At 45.5% G+C, this 19,698-nt stretch overlaps 1 non-coding gene across 1 annotated transcript; it reads left to right on the top strand.

The window, feature by feature from the left end:
* Positions 1 to 5,589: 5,589 nt before the first annotated feature.
* Positions 5,590 to 5,671, top strand: trnal-uag (transfer RNA leucine (anticodon UAG)). The gene has a single exon. It is a non-coding gene; the product is annotated as a tRNA-Leu (tRNA).
* The last annotated feature ends 14,027 nt before the right edge of the window (positions 5,672 to 19,698 follow it).

The following is a 19,698-nucleotide window of genomic DNA, read 5'->3' as shown; positions in this document are numbered from 1 at the left end:
TAGTGATTTAGATGCATATCATATTTTTTTTACTGAGTTAAGTATTGTATGTAAGTAGTTTTGCTACAACAAGTGTATGGGACATTGGAAAAAAAAGTTGAATTTCCCCATGGGGATGAATAAAGTATCTATCTATCTATTATATCTGGAATATTGTGTATTCCAGATATAATCTACATTGTAAATATGTAACTGTCCTTTGATATTTAGCACATAAAGTATCAAGCCCCACATCAATATGATGTCTGCTGTATCTTGTTTTGTCAAATAAAGAAGCTGCTTCATATCTACCAGTACTTTCCTCTGGTGATTTCATTCATGCAACAGCAGAAACCACTGAGGTTAATTTTCTTACAGGCATTTTTCAGAATCAGAATCAGGTTTATTATCATCCGCATGTGACATGAAGTTTGTTAACTTAACAGCAGCAGTTCAATGCAATACATAATTTAGAAGAGGAAAAAATACATAGAATAAAAATAATAATAAAGTAAATTAATTACAGTATATGCATATTGAATAGATTAAAATATACAAAATACAGAAATACTGTGTATTTCAAAAAGCGAGGTAGTGTCCATGGGTTCAATGTCCATTTAGGAATTGGATGGCAGAGAGGAAGAAGCTGTTCCTGAATCACTGAGTGTGTGCCTTCAGGCTTCTGTACCTCCTACCTGATGGTAACAGTGAGAAAAGGGCATGCCCTGGGTGCTGGAGGTCCTTAACAATGGACGCTGCCTTTCTGAGACACCGCTCCCTGAAGATGTCTTGGGTACTTTGTAGGCTAGTACCCAAGATGGAGCTGACTAGATTTACAACCCTCTGCAGCTTCTTTCGGTCCTGTGCAGTAGCCCCCCCCCCCCCCCCCCCACCATACCAGACAGTGATGCAGCCTGTCAGAATACTCTCCATGGTGCACTTATAGAAGTTCCTGAGTGTATTTATTGACATGTCAAATCTCTTCAAACTCCTAATGAACATTCAGAGGAAAATAACAAAATACAACAGAACTTATGGAAAGCTATACATAAAGACTGACGAATAATCAGTGTGCAAAAGAAAACAAATTGTACTAATTAAAATAAATATTTCTGAGAACATTCACTTTTAGAGTCTTTGAAAGCAATTCCACAGACTGTGGAATCAAGTTTAGAGTCGAGGTTAGTGAAGTTATCCACTCTGATTCAGGACCCTGATGTTCTTGAACCTGGTGGTGTGGGTCCTAAGACTCCTGTACCCTCTTCCGAATAGCAGCAGCAAGAAGACCGCATGTTCCAGATGGCGAGGGTACCTGATGATGAAACTGCTTTCTTGTGCCAGTGCTCCTTGTAGATGTGTTCAGTGGTGGGGAGGGTTTGGCCAGTGATGGACTGAGCTGTATTCACCACTTTTTATAGACATTTCCGTTCTTAAGTATTGGTATTTCCATAACAAGCTGTGATGTAACTAGTCATACGCATAATCATCTCTGAGAGACTAAAGAACTACGTGGATGGAGAAATCGCACTCGAACAGGCTGGCTTCAGGTGCGGCCAAGGTACTAGGGACCAGCTCTTCAACATGCGCCTAATAATGGAGAAAATGAGAGAGGTCAATACCCCCCTGTACATCTGTTTCATAGACTACTCAAAGGCATTTGACTGTGTCCAATACACCAAACTGTGGATGACAATGATTCAACTGGGCATAGCACCACACCTAGTGGCTCTTCTAGAATCACTGTATGCTACGCAATCCTCCAGCCTTCGAGCCACATCTGGTGAGACGGAATCATTCTGCAATGGTAAAGGAGTCCACCAAGGCTGAATCCTTTCTCCATACCTTTCTAACATCTACACTGTGATGATCATGGGACTGGCAATAAAATAGGAGGAAGAACCATCAGTAGTTTGAGATACACAGATGACACAGTCCTGCTAGTCACAACAGAAGAAGACCTACAAGCACTACTCAATAATGTTGCAAAAGTCTCCGCTGAATTTGGATTGCTGATAAATGGCAAGAAGACCAAAGTTATGGTGATAAGCAAAACTGCAATTCAAGCTGACATGCACATCGGAAATGACAAGATCGAACAAGTGTCCTCCTTTATATACCTTGGTGCAGAACTAAATGATACAAATGAATGCAGCAAGGAAATAAGGCGAAGGCTAGCAATGGCACGCATAAGCACTACCAAACTCTGGAACATCTGGAAAGATAGATCTGTGAGCACTGACACCAAGATACGCCTCCTCAAGAGTCTCGTCTGGCCAGTAACTCTATATGGCTGTGAAACATGGACCCTAAAAACAGCTGATGAAAAGAAGTTGACAGCATTTGAGGTGTGGACATACAGACAGATCCCTGGGGTATCATACATTGAAAGAAGATCAAACAATTTCATCCTAGAAAAGACTGGCACAAAACCAATACTTCTGGAAACCATTATCCAAAGGAAGCTTTGCTATTTTGGACACATCTCAAGAACTGATGACACACTGGAATGCACTGTGCTTGAAGGCAGAGTAGAAGGAAGCCGCCCCCGAGGCAGACAGAGGACAACCTGGATCGACAATATCAAGAAGTGGAACAGCCTCACTGCCAGAGATGCAAGAGGTTTGACTGCCAACAGATTGCAGTGGAAGAAAGTGGTTGCCGAGACTCTGGCAGAGTATGGCACATGATGATGAAGAACCAGTCAGGATACTCGCCCAATGTGCAAATTTGTCAAAGTTTTAGATGACATGCCAAATCTGCACAAACTTTTAACAGAGCAGAGGTGTTGTAAAGGCACTTACAAGCTGGTCCCAGATGTTCTCATATGATAATGCCAAGGAACTTAGTTACTGACCCTCTCCATCTCCAGTTCCCTGATGAGCTCATGTACCTCTGGCTTCCTCCTCCTGTGGTCAATGATAAACTCTTTGGTTTTGCTGACATTGAGAGTTGTTGTGGCATCATTCAACTAGATTTTCAATCTCCTTCCTATATGCCAATCTGTTACCACCTTTGATTCAGCCAACAATGTAAACTCTTGACCTCAATCTACCTTGCCGTAGCCCTTGCACCTTATTGTCTACCTGCACACTAACTCGTTATTCTGCATTCTGTTATTGCTTTTCCCTCAATATACATTTTGAATTCATCTGTATGGATGGTTTGCAAAACTAAATGTTTCCACTCTACTACTATATACATGACAATATAAACTGGTACCAATAGAATGTTTCCTCTTGTGGGAGAATGGAGAAATCAGAATCTTGGACAAAAATTAAATAATTTTTTCCCTTTTTGAAGGTGGTGGGCATTTGGAACTTTGTCCCTAATAGGGTGGTGGAGACAGTGTCTGAACATGCTTAAGGCAGAAGTGGATAAATTCTTGATAAGCAGAGAAAGGTTAGACACAGAAATTCAGAGCAACATACAAAATGCAAAGGAACTCAGCAGGTCAGGCAGCATCTATGGAGAGGAATAAATGGGCAACTTTTTGGGCCAAGAGCATTTTTCAGGACTGGAAAGGAAGAGTGCAGATGCCAGAATAAAAAGGTGGGGGAGGGAAATGAGGACTAGCCAGGTGATAGGTGAAGCCAGCTGGGTGGGAAAGGTAAAGGACTGGAGAGAAAGGAATCTGATAGAAGAGAGTGGAACATGGGAGAAAGGGAAGTAGGAAGGGACCCAGGGGGAGGTGATGGGCAGGTGAGGAGAAGTACTAAGAGGCCAGAGTGAGGAATAGAAGAGAGAAGGCAGAGGGAAAAAACTTACCCAAAGAAGAAATCGATGTTCATGCCATCAGGTTGGACAGAATACGAGGTGTACCTATTATGTTTTGTTAACTCCAGAACATAAAAGCTAGTTACAAGAAAAACACAGAGCCAGGAGATAACTTGTGTATGTTTAGTTTAATTTTTTTCTTTTACTTTAGCAATGTGCATGTATACGCTGTAGCAGCGTATTGACATATGTCATTTATGTAAACGATGAAGAAATATACTTACAATATTACTCAAATATTACTGAAATATTGAAAATGAATAGTACCTGAAGGAAAAATTGATATTCATACCATCAGATTACCATGGGTAAATAGCAGCATAGAGTAAGAGGTTACAATCAGATCACTTATGAACTTAAGAAGCAGGCTTGAGGGGTTAGGTAGCCTATTCCTGCTACTTATTTATGTGCATTGCTTTGGTGCTGGCGATACCTGGCAACCTTTTCAAGGCAGTTCACAAAACTTCTAGACATACTTTTTTCTGAACTATTACTGCTTAATCTGCAGCCTGTAATTTCTTTTTACTTTTGAACCATCCAAACTTTTACACACAAGAAAATGAATCACAGTGTAGTGCATAAATGGTGATATACACATAAACTTACTTTGAACTTTGATCCAGGTCTCTGCCTGGTGAAGCCCATAGTATCACTGTGGATGGTAACTTTACCCAAATTTATTATATGCCACCATATTCTCCTCCTACTCACATTTTTCTAACTTTCTGTTCTCCACCCAGTCTGATACCCTTCTCTTTCACATCCTTCCATCTTACCTTTATTCCTTCCCACTACTCTTCCTTCCCCTTCCTATACCCCCCTCCCAGATCATAAAACCATCCATTACCCCAAAACCCAATTTCCCCGCCCCAATGCTTCACCTGTCCTCCATCCCCATTCAAGGGTCCCATATATCACCCACACCCATAGCTTACCAATCCTCACCTGCCCCATCATCCATCCCTCACTACTTATGCCCCCAGTCTTCACTCTCCCTCACTCTTCTCTCCTTCCCTCTATCCTCACCTCACCTAATCCTCATCCCCTCTCCTCACCCACTGTACCCAATCCTCACCCCCCTCTCCTCACCCACTCCCTATTGCCCTCACCTTCCCCAACTCCTCACCCTCCCCTGTCCTCTTAATCAATGCCCCATTCCACATCCCTCACCCACTCCCTACCTTCAACTCTCCTCACCATGACTCGTAGCCTCTCACCCCACCCTATACTCATTGCCCTCACTCACCCCCTACATGTGCCCCAGCCCTACCTACACACTCACTCCCCCACACCCTCATCCACCCTATACTTCACTCCCTTCACTCATCCCTACCTACACGCTCACTCCCCTTACCGCTCACTCACCCCCACACCCTCATCCACCCTACACTCACTCCCCTCACCCACCCCTAAACCCTCACTTCCTCACCCCTCACTCACCCTCTACCTACACGCTCACTCACCTCACCCAATCTCTAACCCCCCCTCCTGTCACTCCTCACCCCGATTCATCATCCCTCTCACTCACTCCTCACCCCCTTCAACCCTCCTCAATCCCTTCACTCCACACAGCTCCATTAACACTTCCACACACCCTCACCCACCTATCGGCCTCCTCTCCTCGCTCCATCCGCGGTGGCCGAGCGAGAGCGGGAACATTAAAGCCGCCTGCACTGAGCGCGGGTACAACATCTCACCTACCAACAAGCCGACTCTGAGGCTATGGCGGGTGGAAGGCCGCCATCCAGACTCGAGGTTGCCTGGAGACAGTGAGAACAACAACTACGGCTGCGCAAAGACGGGGAAATAGCGGCCGAGAGGCGTTTCTCCCGTCGTGGTAGCGTGGCCGAGTGGTCTAAGGCGCTGGATTTAGGCTCCAGTCATTTCGATGGCGTGGGTTCGAATCCCACCGCTGCCAAGGCGTTTCTTTTTGTTAACCTAAGTTTATAAATTTAACTATCATACTTGTTTCACATATTACGCAAAATATATATATAAATAAATAATTTTACAAACTAAAAATATATAATATAACATTATTTTAATATTTTCTAAATATTACAACAACTAAATACTTCTCAATCTAATAAACCGATGATCTTAAAACATCAAATAACCATGAACTCTTACATAACTTTCAAATTATAATATTACATATTTCGTCAATAATAATAACAAACATTAGTACTGCATGAATTAGAACTTAAATTTTGAAAGCGTTTTTAATGGCCAAAACCTGAATGGACATTGAACCATGAACACTACCTCACTATTTTTTTGTTTCTCTTTTTGCAATACTTATTTAATTTACTATTACTTACTGTAATTCACAGTTTTCCTCCTCTATTATTATGTATTGCATTGTTCTGCTGCCGCAAAATCGACAAATTTCACTACATATGCTGGTGATATTAAACCTGATTCTGATTTCATTTTTCCATTGATGCTGGCTGACCTCCTGAGTTCCTCCAGCATTTAGTGTGTGTTGCTCAGTTTTATGAAAGAATTGTTTTAACAAAATTTGATAACAGCAGGTTGTGGTGTGAAATATTCTTGGTGGAGCATGATCTACATACTATACTCCGAATGTGGTCTGAGATGAAACAGCAAGGAGCAGGGATCTTCGCTGGGAATTATTTGTTGGGCTCTGAATCTTGTGCTTGCTGTAAATAAAGAAATTAGAGGCATGTGTGACAATACAGAAATGACATGATCTACATACGTACATCCAGTAAACCAAGTTAGCACTAACAATGTGAAGCGATGCTCAGCAATTCTGCTGAACATGGTGAGCTAGCGTGCTATGTTAGAGCTGGAATGTGTGGGTGAGGTGACACTTGTGGGCTGCCCCCAACACAACCTTAGGTTGTGTTAGTTTTTAAGACAAACGACAGATTTCACTGTATGTTTCGATGTACACATGATTAATAAATGAATCTGGATCTGAGGGTGAATTCTTGGAATGTCCAACAGAATTCAAGTAAATTACAGTGAGTCCATAGGTTGTGGGAACAGTACAGTGTTGTTTTCCTCTGTAGTTCAAGAGCCTAATTGTTGAGGAGTGATAATTGTTCCTGAATCTGGTGGTGTGGGTCCTATTTCAGGTTGTATACTGTATACATTCTCTGCATCACTGCCTGGTTCAGAAATTGTACCATCTCGGATCGCAAGACCCTGCAGCGGATAGTGAGGTCAGCTGAGAAGATCATCAGGGTCTCTCTTCCCGCCATCATGGACATTTACACTACACGCTGCATCCGCAAAGGAAACAGCATTATGAAGGACCCCATGCACCCGTCATACAATCTCTTCTCCCTCCTGCCATCTGGGAAAAGGCTCCGAAGCATTCGGGTTCTTTTGACCAGATTATATAACAGTTTCTTCCCCCAAGCTATCAGACTCCTCAATACCCGAAGCCTGGACTGACACCTTGCCCTACTGTCCTGTTTATTATTTATTGTAACACCGGTACTGTTTTTGTGCACTTCATGCAGTCCAGTGTAGGTCTGTAGTTTATTATAGCTTTCTCTGTGTTTTTTTTATTACGTAGTTCAGTCTAGTTTTTGTACTGTGTCATGTAAACCATGGTCCTGAAAAAACGTTGTCTCAGTTTTACTATGGACTGTACCAGCAGTTATGGTCAAAATGACAATAAAAGTTGACTTGACTTGACTTGATAGTAAATGGAACTGTCAAACTATTGAACATGAGATGAAGAGTCCTTGAAAGTGAGCCCATAGTTTGTGGGAACAGTTCAATCATGGGGCAAGTGAAGTTATCCCCTAATGGTTGAGGGTAACATGTTCCTGAACCTGGTGGTGAGTCCTGAGGCTCCTGTACCACCTCCTGGTGGCAGCAGCAAGAAGAGAGCACAGCCTGGATGGTTGGGGTCCTGATAATGGATATGCTTTCCTACAACAGCACTCTGTGTAGACGTGCTCAATGTCGACCTGAAATGAATTGTCCAGATGGCACACAGACAAAAGTTTTTCTCTTTATCTGGGTGGAAGTAACAATAATAAACCAATTTATCTTTATCATCAAATATTTACTTATCGAAGTCCATCACACCAGCTTCTTGCCTAACTGCAGGAGCCCAGCAGAGGGCAGTGCTGGCCACCCAGTCTGTCGGTCAGAGGCAGAACTTCCAAGGTGGGCAAAATCTTACAGAATCAGGTTTATTAACACTGACTTATGTTGTGAAATTCGTTGTTTGTCGGGAGCAATGCAGGGCAATGCACAAACTATATTATAAATTACAATAAGAAAGAACACAAAATACTATAAACTACATTAAGAATATATAAAAAACAAATCATGCAAAAAGAGTGTATAATAATGAGGCTTCATGGGCTATTCAGAAATCTGACTTTGGAAGGGAAGAAGCTATTGCTGAATCATTGAGTGTATGCCTTCAGGTCCCTGTACATCCTGATGAGAGGAGGACATGTTCTGGGTGATGGGGGGCCTTAATAACAGATGCCACCTTCCTGAGGCATCACCTTTTGAAGATGTCCTCAGTGGTAGGGAGGCCCTTGATGGAGCTGACAAGAGTTTGCAACTTTCTGCAGCTTTTTTCTGATCCTGCACATTGATGCACCATCAATAACTCTCTCTGAGACGTGAAGACGAGATATCGGCTTTTATTGACTGGAAGAAAGAACAAGTAGTAGTTGACCACCATACTACATCCTGGGGCCTGAGAGGCCAGGCTCAGGCCTCAATCGCCTTTATACCGGGGTCTGTGGGCGGGGCCACAGGAGCAGTCAGCAGGGGGCGTGTCCAGACAGGTATATGTAGTTCACCACACACATACCAGACAGAATGTTATCCATGGTACATCGATAGAAATTCGCAAATCTTTGGTGACATTCTCAGTGTCCACAAATTCCTAGTGAAGTAGAGTGTGCTTCCTCACAATTGGAATATTGGAGTTGGTTCCAATTCGGTGCGCTGGGCCCAAGGTAGGTCCTCCGAGTGTCATGAACCCTCCCGACCAGCGAAGGGCGCCAGAGAGCGGCAGGTCTCGATGCACCTAAACTTATTTGCGTTCTTTTATAATTACTTAATTACTTTTATCATTAAGTTGTCAGTGTTTTTCGTGACGTTCTTTATGTGAATGTGGTTTCCGTATACTTCGCGTTCTTAAGTGATTAGTTTTTGATTTCGGCCTGCACGGGTTTCCCGAGTTCTATTTAAGGTTATTCTGGACTGGGACTCATTACTGAGTCCTGTGTACACATGTCCTGAGTAAGTTGAGCTCTTGGTTTGATTATTCCCTGTATTATTCTTTGAATAAATCTTCATCGTTAATTTCTGCTATCCGATTCCGAGTTTGAGTCCACTCATCGGGAGATCGTGATGTTGTTTACCCAGGCATCCCGACCCTGGGGGGTCTCATAGGCCGCCAGGGACTTGGGTGGACAACCTACAAGTGGTGGTCATCTTTTACAGGTAAGGAGCGTCGTGAGCTTGTAACACATGAAATACGAGAGGTAGAAGAGAAGAGGTTAGCTAAAACAGCTGGCCTGACCAAACAAGGGGCTTGGACCTGGTGGGAAAGTGTTGAACAAGGACATCTATCTTGGAATGTTCTGTGGCAGTTGAAACTGCTCCGCATTTCTTTTCTATGCAGAGCAGCATATGACCTACTCCCAACACCTGCCAATCTCAGCACCTGGTATGAAGATAAGACAGACAGGTGTGCTGCTTGTGGCGAGAAGGGAACACTTCAGCATATTTTGAGTGCATGCAGAGTCAATCTTTCCAGCGGCATGTACACTTGGAGACATAACAATGTTCTCAAAGTTGTAACCACCCCATCTGTCACTTAGATCACATTTCTTCCCCATTCTGATATTTGGACTGAACAGCAACTGAACCTCGACCAAGTCTGCGTGCTTTAATGCACTGAGTTGTTGCCACATGATTGGCTGATTAGATATTTGCATTAACCAGGTGTACCTAATAAAGTGGCCACCGACTTGTGAAATGTGCTATTTTGTCACAGTGCAATACATAAGAAATTACTCCAAATTACCCTGTATGAACAGTGCAGAAAGAGAGCAAGCTAACAAGGCAGGGGCCAGGGTTTATGCTCCATTTGGATCTGATGCTGGAAGGGGAGATGTTTTTATTTTAACAATACAGTGTGGAGTGGGCCTTTCTGGCCTTTTGAACCACAGCAGCAGACTCAATTAACCCGAACCTAATCACGGGACAATTTCCAGTGACCAATTAACCTACCTGGTACATCTTTGGACTGTGGGAGGAAACCCACGTGTTCTGCAGGAAGGATGTATAGATTGAACTCTGAACTCTGGAGTGCCCTGAGGTGTGATAGCTTCCCGCCAACTGCTAACCACTGTGTTCTTATTTCATTTGGAACTTTTACCCCACTTTGAACTATATCTTCTGTGTGCAAAGTGCTCTATAAATAAAATTATTATTATTAATATTGGTGCCTGGCCTGATGCTGCAGGTGTGTCTCCCACTCCAGCAGTGTCACTGGACTGCTGTAAATAACCGATCTGGTTCACTGATGTAGATCAATGATAGTCTCTACCCCTCCAGGGATTCACTTGATCCCAAATACCTGTATCCAGACAATTCTTCTTTTCCTAGGCCAGGGCCTCAATATCCCTTATCATCCAGAGTTCCCGATTCCTTGCCCGTCGCTCCAACAGGGATGTGTAGCCCTTGAACTCTCATTATCTCACTTTAAAAGCCTCCCGCTTGCCAGAGATCCTTTTGCCCATTAGCAACTTGCTCTAATCCACTTTTGCAAGTTCCCGTCTAATACCATCAAACTTTGTCTTGCCCCAGTTTGGAACTTGAGGACCAGATCTGTACCTTCCCCATAACTAATGAAAGGGTTAACTTATGAGGAGTATTTGACGGCTCTGAGCCTGTACTTGCTGGAGTTTAGAAGAATGAGGAGGGGATCTCATTGAGACCTATCAAATATTGAAAGACCTTGATAGAGTGGACTTATTTCCTATAGTGGGGAAGTCTAGGACCAGAGGGCACAGTCTCAGAATAGAGGGATGTCCATTTAGGACTGAGATGAGGAGGAATTTCTTTATCCTGAAGCTAGTGACTCTGGAATTCCTTGCTGTAGATGGCTGTGAAGGCCAAGTCGTTGGGTATATTTAAAGCAGAGGTTGATAGGTTCTTGATTTCACGAGGATGTCAAAAGTTACAGGGAGAAGGCTGGGGTGGAGGGGGATGGGGATTATGGAATGGTGGAGCAGACTCAATAGACCAAGTGGCTAAGTCTTGCTCTTAAGTCTTGTGTTCTAATTTAAAACTAATATAACTCTGGTCACAGGTCCCAAATTGCTCAATTTCCTTTCTTCAATACCATCAAAATTTGCCTTTCCCCAATTTGGAACTTCAGAACCAGATCCATCCCTTTCCCTAACCAATTAAAGTCTAATAGAACTATGGTTACTCCCCACTGTTGGCTCAATCATTGATCCTGTCCCAATTGCCCAGAATAGTCAAAACTTCTCTTCCTCGGCCTGCAATGCCAACCGTCCACCTCTCCTCAGAAGCTGCTCGACCCGCTGAGTCTGCCCAGTAGGTTGTTAATACATCTGCATTCTCTTGTGTCTCGATAGATCCCTCCCCTCTAGTGCAGGGATTATGCCAGTGAGCTGAGGGGTCCGAGGACCCCAGGTTGAGACCCCCTGCTCTAGTGTGTAGCTGAATGGTAGAATGTAGGAGCTCACTGTTTAACTTGTGACGCAGATACACAGCTGACTGTGTGCCGCTGGATTCCGCGTTCCGGCGGGGAGGACTCCTCCCGTTGGTGCTGCCCTCCAGTGTTCACTCAGTGCAAGATGAGCTGGATTGCCTTTGTCTGCAGCTGCACTTGGGCAAGATGAGGGGCTGCTGCATCCTTGTTCTTGCAGAAACGTGGCTCTGGGACAAGTCCTATGCACCATCAATCTACAGGCCATGACACTCAGGGACATGGGCTAAATTTTTACTTTCTAACATGATGTTTGCAACTGTTTGTTTTTCTGCTACTATAATATGTACTGTGTGTGACTGCTGGTACTGTGCTGTGCACCTTGGCCCCAGAAGAACACGGTTTCAATTGGCTCTGTACATGTATATGGTTGAATGACAATTAAACTTGAACTCTAACTTAATTTATTCATAGTAATATTACTTTGTGTGAGTTACACATAATATTATGTGCTCCTTGGTTCAGAGGAACATTGTTTATTTGGCGGAATATGTGTCTATGGTTAAAATGACAATAAACTTGAACTTAAGGAATTGGAAGGAAGGAATAGACTTTTTAAGCCAGCAGAGGCTAACTGGGCCAAGTGGCCTTCACAGTAAGAAATGATGGTTCTCCAACCATGTGCATGGTCCACTCCCCCAGTTTTCCGGGAAAAGGGGGAAACGTCAGTGACGCAACCCTACTCTTTGACCGCAGAGCTCACAGGGTCTTGGCTGGCAGAGGTGGCCAGAAGTGGGCTGGGGCTGGGGCTGGGGCCAGGGGGTGAAGGGCGGTCAACAGGAGAACGACCAGAACAAGGAAAGCAGCTTTCAGCAGCAGACAGAGGGAGCCCGTCAGCTGTGGCCGCGCTTTTAGGGACTGCTTGACGTAATCGGAGAGATCGTACTTGCTGGGGCGGTATCTCAGCTGCTTCCTGGCTTTCTCGATGCTGAAGGTGTGTGTGACAGAAATGTTCCGAACCTGCAGAAAGGAATATGAGGAGTAACTCAACAGGCAACGTTACATCACCCACACTGGCTCCCTGGAATATCCCACGCAAGGCAGCCATTCCCACAGAGCTTCCCTACTGCTCTTTATCCCTTTCCCACTCTTTGATAGCTCTTGTTGGATTTGATAACTTTGCCAGCAAGTGAGGATGTATTCAGTGGGGGAAGGGATGGGGAGGGTATCTACTAGCTACCAACCCATTGCCTGCTTTCGGGTGGCACGTCTCAGGTGAGCCCAGCTCTATATCACCACACCCTTCCTGAGCTATTAAAAAAACCATGGCCCTACTTATTCTGGGCAATAGTCAGAGCACTACAACACAGAAACAAGCCCTTTGGCCCATCTAGTCTGTGCCAAACTATTAATCTGACTAGTCCCACTGGCCCTCACCTGGACCAGAGCCCTCTGTACCCCTCCCATCCAGGTACCTGATCCAAACCTCTCTAGTTTGGATGTCACAGGCAAACTCACATCCACCACTTCCGTTGGCACCTCATTCCACACTCTCACCACCCTCTGAGTGAATAACATGCCCCTCAGGTTCCCCTTAAATATTTCACCTTTCACCCTTATCCCATGACCTCTAGTACTAGTCTCACCCAACCTCAGCAGAAACAGTCTGCTCCCATTTATTCTGTATTTGAGTAATATTGCAAATACGTCTTTGATTCCATTCTATCCCCTTTGGTTCAGTCCCTTCCCACCTACAACCACAACACTCCTCATGTTTTGGATCTATTCCCTGGCCTGGACCACTTCATCTTCACCATGGATGTCCAGTCCATATACACTACTGTCCCCCATCAAGGCAGCTTCAAAGCCTTCTGTGTTGGACTGCCAACACAGATGCCTTGTGCAGGAAGGCACAGAGTCGACTGTACTTCCTTAGAAGGTTGGCGTCATTCAATGTCTGTAGTGAGATGCTGAAGATGTTCTATAGGTCAGTTGTGGAGAGCGCCCTCTTCTTTGTGGTGGCGTGTTGGGGAGGAAGCATTAAGAAGAGGGACGCCTCACGTCTTAATAAGCTGGTAAGGAAGGCGGGCTCTGTCGTGGGCAAAGTACTGGAGGGTTTAACATCGGTAGCTGAGCGAAGGGCGCTGAGTAGGCTACGGTCAATTATGGATAACTCTGAACATCCTCTACATAGCACCATCCAGAGACAGAGAAGCAGTTTCAGCGACAGGTTACTATCGATGCAATGCTCCTCAGACAGGATGAAGAGGTCAATACTCCCCAATGCCATTAGGCTTTACAATTCAACCGCCAGGACTTAAGAACTTTTTAAAAGCTATTATTAATGCTTTTTGAGATAGTGATTTAGATGCATATCATATTCTTTACTGAGTTAAGTATTGTATGTAATTAGTTTTGCTACAACAAGTGTATGGGACATTGGAAAAAAGTTGAATTTCCCCATGGGGATGAATAAAGTATCTATCTATCTATCTTCTGCTTCTTTCGTAACAAAAGAACCAACCGATCCCCCTCCAGCAGCACCCTCCTCCACCTGGCAAAACCGGTCCTCACCCTCGACGATTTTTCCTGCAGCTCCTCCCACTTTCTCCAAACTCAAGGGTCAGCCATGGACACTCACATTGCCCCCAGCTATGCCTGCCTTTTCAATGGAGATGTAGAACAGTCCATGTTCGAAGCCATCCCCAGTTATACTCCCCAACTCTCCCTCCACTACACTGACAACTGCATTGGCACTGCTGCATGCACGCATGCTGAACTCTTCCATTTCATCAAGTCTGCCTTAAATTCCACCCTGCCCTTAAATTTGCTTGGACCATCTCTGACAACTCACTCCTATTTCTTGATCTCTCTGTCTATGTTGAAAGGTTGGAGCGACTGGGCTTGTATACACTGGAATTTAGAAGGATGAGAGGGGATCTGATTGAAACATAAGATTATTAAGGGATTGGACACGCTGGAGGCAGGAAGCATGTTCCCGCTGATGGGTGAGTCCAGAACTAAAGGCCACAGTTTAAGAATAAGGGGTAGGCCATTTAGAACAGAGATGCGGAAAAACTTTTTCACCCAGAGAGTGGTGGATATGTGGAATGCTCTGCCCCAGAAGGCAGTGGAGGCCAAGTCTCTGGATGCATTCAAGAGAGAGATAGAGCTCGTATAGATAGTGGGGTCAAGGGATATAGGGAGAGGGCAGGAACGGGGTACTGATTGTGTATGATCAGCCATGATCACAGTGAATGGCGGTGCTGGCTAGAAGGGCCAAATGGCCTACTCCTGCACATACTGTCTATTGTCTATTCATCTCTGGAGACAAACTGTCACCCGACATCTTTTACAAACTTACTGATTCCCAGAGTTATCTCAGCTGTACCCCTTCGTACCCCTATCTCCTGTGAAAATGCTATTCCCCTCTCTCTGTTTCTTCGCCTCCACCACATCTATCCCCAGGTCGCAGATTTCCATTCCAGGACTTCAGTGATGTCCTCCGTCTTCAAAGAACAGGGTTTCCCTCCCTCTACTATTGAAGCTGCCCTCACCGCATCTCCTCCGTTTCCTGTACATCTGCGTTCACCCCAACTTCCCACCGTCAATACCTACCACCCCATCAGCCTCAGCATCCAATGCATTTTCCTCCATCTCCAACATATCTTTACCCACACCCTTCCCACTTTCCACAGGGATTGCTCCACGATTCCCTTGTCCATTCGTCACTCACCATTAATCTCCAACCCTGAGGAAGCATAACGTGCGACACCCGCCCATACACTACCCACCTCGCCTCCATTCAGGGCCCCAAACAGTCCTTCCAGGTGAGTCAACACCTCACTGCTTTGTCAAGCACCTCCACACCATTGGCCACAAGTGGGTGGCCAAAGATTTTAATTCCAACTCCCATCCATTCCAACATGTCGGTCCATGACCTCCCTCAGGGTGGAGGAACAACACCTTGTAAACCAACCTGATGGCATGAACATCGATTTCTCCTTCTGCTAACCCCTCTACTCTAATCCCCACTCACTCTGACCTTGCACTTCTTCTCACCTGCTTATCACTCACTTCCCCCTGGGTCCCCTCCTCCTTCCCTTTCACTGACGGTCCACTCTGCTCTCCTGTGAGATCCTTTCTTCTCCAGCCCTCAACCTTTCCCACCCACGGCTTCACCTTTCACCTTCCAGCCGGCCTCCTTCCCCACCCCCACCCCCCACCTTTTTATTCTGGCATCTTCCCCCCCCCCCCCCCCCCCACTTCCCACTCAGCCCTGAAGAAGGGCCCTGGCCCAAAATGTCAACTATTTATTCTTTTCCATAGATATTGAGTTCTTGCCATAAAGGGAGTACAAAGAAGGTTCACCAGATTGATTCCTGGGATGGCAGGACTTTCATATGAAGAAAGACTGGACAGACTAGGCTTATACTCACTGGAATTTAGAAGATTGAGGGGGGACCTTATTGAATTTATAAAATTCTAAAGGGATTGGACAGGCTAGATGCAGGAAGATTGTTTCCGATGTTGGGGAAGTCCAGAACGAGGGGTCACAGTTTAAGGATAAAGGGGGAACCTTTTAGGACCGAGATGAGGAAAAACTTCTTCACACAGAGTGGTGAATCTGGAATTCTCTGCCACAGGAAACAGTTGAGGCCGGTTCATTGGCTATATTTAAGAGGGAGTTAGACATGGCCCTTGTGGCTAAAGGGATCAGGGGATATGGAGAGAAAGCAGGTACAGGGTTCTGAGTTGGATGATCAGCCATGATCATACTGAATGGCGGTGCAGGCTCGAAGGGCCGAAGGGCCTACTCCTGCACCTATTTTCTACGTTTCCAGTACTTTGTGTGTGTTGCTGTGCAAGTACATTGTTTGATTAAGTATTCTTGTTCATTTAAATAATTAATTACAGGTTACATGTAAAAGCAGGTGAGTCGCACACATCATAACTCTCCAATGTTATACGTGCATGCCTCGCTTAAAGTAAAAACAAACTGGGGTACATCATTCCTGGCTTCATGTTTTTGTGTTCAATTAGTTTAAAGTTTTGGAGTTACAAAAACATAACACTTACCCTGTTCCATCCTGCCAGCCTGGGTTTAGAGGACCGTGTATGTGGGTGCGTGCATGGGTGGGAGGGAGGAACAGGGTTTGTGTTTTACTGTGTTCTGCCGAGCGTTGGGGGTATGCTATGTTGATGCTAGAGTGGGAGGTGACCCCAGCACAATCCTTGCCGATTTGATGTGACGCCAACAACCCATTCCACTGTGCATTTCAATAAAGCTAATCTCGAATCAACTGCACTGCCTGCAACCACCGGGAACCGCAGAGAGTTGTGGACACAGCTCAGCACATCACGGAAACCAGCCTCCCCTGCTCCCTGCCTCAGCACCATCAAAGACCTCACCCATCCTGGAGATTCCCCCTTATCCACCCCCATCAGATGAGATGCCAAAGTCTGAAAGCACCTGTCAGCAGGGTTGAGGACAGCTTCTGTCCCACTGTTATAAGACCAGTAAATCTCTTGTACAATAGAGATGAACTCTGAACTCCCAATCTACCTCCTCGTGGTCCTTGCGCCCTGAACCCTTGATCTATCTCGTCATGCACATTCCCTGTAACTGTAACACTTTATTCTGCCTTCTGTTGTTGCTTTAACTTGTGCTACCTTGATGATTTTCCCCCTTTTTCCCCTCCCCACCTTCTTATTCTAGGTTCTCCCCCGCCCCTTTCTTTCCAGTCCTGATGAAGGCTCTTGGTCTGAAATGATGACCATTTATTCCCCTCTATAGTTGCTGCCTGACTTTGAGTTCCTCCAGCATTCTGTGTGTGTTGCTCTGGATTTCCAGCATCTGCAGAATCTGTGGTGTTGGGGACTGGGTCTGTTGGTCGTTACCTCGGTGTGGGTGAGCAGGGGAGGGATCTCCACCTCAGGTCTTAGGGCCACGTGCAGGTATTCCATCAGGACAGCTGCAAGGCAGAAGGAGAGGTTGTGATGATGGTGTGAGAGCTCCTTCCTATCTGACACCCATTGTTCGGGCTTTTATCTTGAACTATAGACCCGCCAACTTTTATTTTGACAGCACTGCCGCCTTGATTTTGAAATTCAGTCAGATTACATCAGGAGGGTGGCCATTTTTTTTTTTTTAGTAGAAATTTTCAGTCAGTCTAAAGTACAGATACACAGTCCTGTGTTGTCTGTCTTCCATTTGCACCATCAAAATCATTGCCACTTTACTCTTCATCGATTGTGCATGTTGGTGGGGTGGCGGGGGGAGATCTGACCCTACCAAAGGGGGCATAAGGCGTTCCTTCTCTTGGGCAATCGTAGCGCCTGCTTAGCCCTGCCCCCCCCCCCCCCCCCCCGATCGGGGTCATGTGAATCCATGGGAGCAGGTGGTGGATGGTCATATGAGCAGCTGGTGGAGATCACAAGTCCTAGTTATGTGACCACTGACACCAGGCAGACAATCTCTAAAGAGTATTGATAATGGCTGGGGCCACTCATCTTGTAAAGACACTGCCCAGAAGGCAACGGCAAACCAGCTCTGTAGAAAAATTTGCCAAGAACAATCATGGTGATGGAAAGACCACGATCGCCCACATCACATGATGAATGCACAAGCAAGTGTATGTGGGTCTGCTGCCCAAATGAAGCACGCAGAGGTTTGATGCTCCTGAGTGGAGTTTGGCCTTCTGCTGAATTGTGTACTTCCTAGTCCACACACCCATCAAACTGTGCCCAGGGGAACCTGAACCTGGACAAAACAGCCTGCCCGACTGCTGTGGGAGGGGGCTTGGGCAACAGGCGGGAGGTCCTCACTAAAGCAATGTGGATGAATGAGACAGTGGAACCATGGCCTCACCCTCACATTACCCCTCCCCTCCATCTCACTCCCTCTCTGTCCTATCCACCTGCTCCCTCCCTTGCCCTTGGGAGTGATAAAGGGTGGAGGAGGGGAATGAAGGCAGACCCTTCCCTCTACTCCTCTTACCCCCTCTCTCTGCCACTCCCTCATCTCCAACCTCTCTTCCCCCCCCCCCCCCCTTGTTGATGGTGAGATGGAGTGTCTGGCCAAGGTTAGAGATGTGGAAGAGACAAAACCACACAGAGCCGTGACAGACAATGGTATCTCACCTGCTGCGTAAACAGAGGGTACAACCCTCTGTGGCTTTTCCCGATCTTGTGCATTGGCACCACCATACCAGACCCTGATGCACCCAGTCATATATCTATAGAAATTTGCAAGCATCTCTAGTGACATACCAAAGTTCAAAGTAAATTTATTATCAAAGGACATGAATTCACCATATACAACCCTGAGATTCATTTTCTTGTGGGTGTACTCAATAAATCCATAATAAAATAACAACAATAATGGAATTAATGAAAGACTGCACTGACTTGGGTGCTCAAGCAGGGTGCAAAAGAGAATAAACTGTGCAAACACAAAAAGAAATAAATAATAATAAATAAACAATAAATATCGAGAACATGAGTTGAAGAGTTCTTGAAAGTGAGTCCATGGGTTGTGTGGAACATGTCGATGATGGGACAAGTGAAGTTGTCCCCTTTGGTTCAAGGGCCTGATGGTTGAGGGGTAGTAACTGTTCCTGAACCTGATGGTGTAGGACTTGAGGCTCCTGTACCTCCTTTCTGATGGTAGCAGCAAGAAGAGAGCATAGGCTGGTGGTGGGGGTCCCTGATGATGGACGCTGCTTTCCTGTGAGGACACTCCATGTAGATGTGCTCTACGGTGGGGAGGGCTTTACTTGTGATGGACTGGGCCATATCAACTACTTTTTGAAGGATTTTCCATTCAAGGGCATTGTTGTTTCCACACCAGGCGGTGATGCAGCCAGTCAATATACTCTCCACCACACATCTATAGAAGTTTGTCAACGTTTTAGATGTCATGCTGAATCTCTGCAAACTCCTAATGAAATATAACCTCTGAATGGCTTCATGATTGCATCAATGTGTTGGGCCCAGCTTAGATGCTCTGAGATATTGTTAGCAAGGAGCTTGAAACTGTTCACCCTTTCCACTGCTGATCCCTCAAAGACGATTGGTGTGTGTTCCTGAACTCAATCAATTCCTTGGTCTTGCTTGCTCTTGTGATGAACTCTTGGTCTCCCAATCTACCTCTTCGTGGCCCCTGCACTGCACTTTCTCTGTAGTTGCAGGGCTTTATTCTGCATCCTCTTCTCTTCTCACTGCTGCCATCAGGGTCCACACCACCC

Source organism: Hemitrygon akajei, chromosome 11 (genome assembly GCF_048418815.1).
Source record: "Hemitrygon akajei chromosome 11, sHemAka1.3, whole genome shotgun sequence".
Taxonomy (NCBI): domain Eukaryota; kingdom Metazoa; phylum Chordata; class Chondrichthyes; order Myliobatiformes; family Dasyatidae; genus Hemitrygon; species Hemitrygon akajei.
This window is presented reverse-complemented; position numbering and strand designations above follow the sequence as displayed.